We start from the raw sequence: 2,956 nt of genomic DNA on the forward strand, positions 1-2,956 counted from the left end.
GATCGGGAAGACTCTTGTCTGTCCATTCTGGGACTTTAGCTGCTTTCTGTGGGGCAGTGAGATCTGAAGTGTGTGAGAGCTGCATATCAATAGCCGCAGAGGTTCCTAATGCTTCAACGCCATCTTGTCTGCTGTATGTAGTGGGGAACAGGTCAGAAAGTTGCTTAATCAATAAGCTCATATCCAAAAAAATGATTTTCCAGGATCACATTGACCCGATCCTCAAACCGGTTCAATGCGGCATCAAGTGTCATTTGGTTCTTTTTAAGGAAGGGACCCTCCATAAGTGTTAGGAAGATGATACCTTCACTAGATCCTTAGGATATTTAGGCCTCAGACCACCATGTCATTGGTATAACCCCAAACAGCTACCGATTGTAAATATGTTCTTAGCAGAGTTGACAGGCATGATCACTCTCCGTTTCTGCGAAGTTTAAAGATATAGGTTGCCAGAGAATTATGCATTCATCTATCTTAAATTATTTAGAGCAGAGGAGCTCCATAAAAACACGTCTGCTCTCTTAGTTAGATGGCACCGCCCCCTACATATGTGATTTTAAATACTTCATAAAGTCAAATTATTTTCAGCAATTTTATTAGTGAAAGACAGCTGTCTTTCACTAATAAAATTGCTGAAAATAATTTTTGGAGTGCCGTGGACTTACTGCATCATTACCATTACTTTGGGGACTTGGCAGTGTTCCCGGTTTACACGAGCACCCTATTATTGTGGTTGTGCTGTACCCACTCTTGTCATTAGTAATACTGTGGCAGGATTGGATAGGAGACAATGAGTAAATGAATGATCAGAATCACTTTACATGATTACAAACAAAACATTGGATTAGCTAAACAATATACTTCCTTTACCCCTTCCTGCACGTGTTTTGGTGCTAAATGGTGTGAAGGAATGAACAAATCAATTGGGTCAAGAAATCATTTGTTCTTTGTCCATTTTGTCCAGTAATGTTCTTGGCTTTTCGTGTATTGGACGACATGCCAAATCACCAAATTTTAGATCATATATCCTCAAACTTCGCCCTCCAGAGGTTTTGGAACTACATTTCCCATGATGCTCAGTCAGCTGATATGCTTTAGTTGAATTTGTCCAAAGCCCGAATGCACATCTCTATTCTTTAATATTTAGATTTACATATTTTAACCACTATTGGAATGTGTAATCAGTATATTCAGTTGGCTGTATGTATCAAGCTGCAGATATAACTTTGGAGCCCTGGAAGTGCCGGGACGTATCTGTAAGTCTGAAACCTCAGAGAATGAGTGCTCTGCATTGTTTTGTAATATTCATATCTTGTTAAAGGGAGAATAACATCATTACGTTAATTAATGAATATGTACTTTACTGTAAAAGATCTGTTTGGAAATTATTTTACACGTTTTTACAAATCAAGAGCAGTTCATGGATATACCCTTTGAAAAGATTAATGAAATTGAAGTGATATGAAACTCAATACGATCGGGATGATTGACACCCCCTGCTAACGGATGCGAATGTGAAGGGGCGCGGCATTGCATAAGCATTTCACTAGAAATGTTTGTGTAATGTTAAATGCCGACAGCGAATCATGACCGCCCGCCGCTTGATAATCCCCCCCCCATAGTAAAAAAATAATGCATTGACTCTGAATTAAAAATGAGTAGTATTTTTTTCTGTCAAATTTCAAAGTTGTATACATTTCCTTGCCCGCTTATCATGTGACAGGCAGTAGCCAATCACAAAACTTATATACAGTATGAACATACTGTGCACTCCTACTGAGCATGTGCCTCAGAAAATGTGCCTATAAAAAGATTGTGTACATTTGATAATGGAAATAAATAGGAAAGATTTTTTTAAATTACATGCTCTTTCTGAATCATGAAAGTTTAAACCTGACTTTAGTATCCCTTTAATTTTCTTTCTCTTTTGCTGTGGCTGGCTAATTAGAGACAGATGAAACTGGTCTGATCTACCAACTCACTGGTTAAAATGTTACAGTGTCAAGGGAATTTCACCGTACTTAAAAGGACAGTCAAGTCAAAATTAAAGTGAAGGTAATCTTAAAGGGACAGTCAACACCAGAATTTTTGTTGTTTAAACAGAAAGATAATCCCTTTATTACGCATTCCCCAGTTTTGCATAACCAACACAGTTATATTAATATACTTTTTACCTCTGTAATTACCTTGTATCTAAGCCTCTGCAAACCGCCCCCTTGTTTCAGTTCTTTTGACAGACTTGCATTTTAGCCAATCAATGCTCACTCCAGGGTAACCTCACGTGCATGAGCTCAATGTTATCTATATGAAACACATGAACTAATGTCCTCTAGTGGTCAAAATACATTCAGATTAGATGCAGTCTTCAAGGTCTAAGAAATTAGCATATAAACCTCCTAGGTTTAGCTTTCAACTAAGAATACCAAGAGAACAAAGCAAAATTGGTGATAAAAGTAAATTGGAAAGTTGTTTAAAATTACATACCCTATTTAAATCATGAAAGTTTTTTTTGGACTTGACTGTCCCTTTAACCCTACTGCCTCACGGCATTGGATAGACTTTGAAAAATGAGCCCGAGTTTAACCCTTTAGTGACAGCTGACGTACTAGGTACGTCACTGAAAAACTGTCACTTAATGACAATTGACGTACCTGGTACGTCAGCCAGTAAAACGAGCGCTGCAAGCGATCGGTGATCGCTTCAGCTGCTCTAACCGTATTGCTACAATGCCTGCATGTTGAGGCATTGTGCAATACGTAACTAAACTGCCGGGGAGCTTCAGATCTTAAACTCCCGGCAGTTTAGTGCATCGGAAGCATTTGATCGCTTCCGATGCTGGCCCCTGACATGCTGAGTGCCTTGTTGGGTAAAGGCACTCAGCATAAGATGTTTTTTAAAAAAAAATTAAATAAAAAAAAAGGGAATTTTAAATAAAATAAATATTATATATACTTTG

Source organism: Bombina bombina, chromosome 7, assembly GCF_027579735.1.
Source record: "Bombina bombina isolate aBomBom1 chromosome 7, aBomBom1.pri, whole genome shotgun sequence".
In the NCBI taxonomy this organism is placed as follows: Eukaryota; Metazoa; Chordata; class Amphibia; order Anura; family Bombinatoridae; genus Bombina; species Bombina bombina.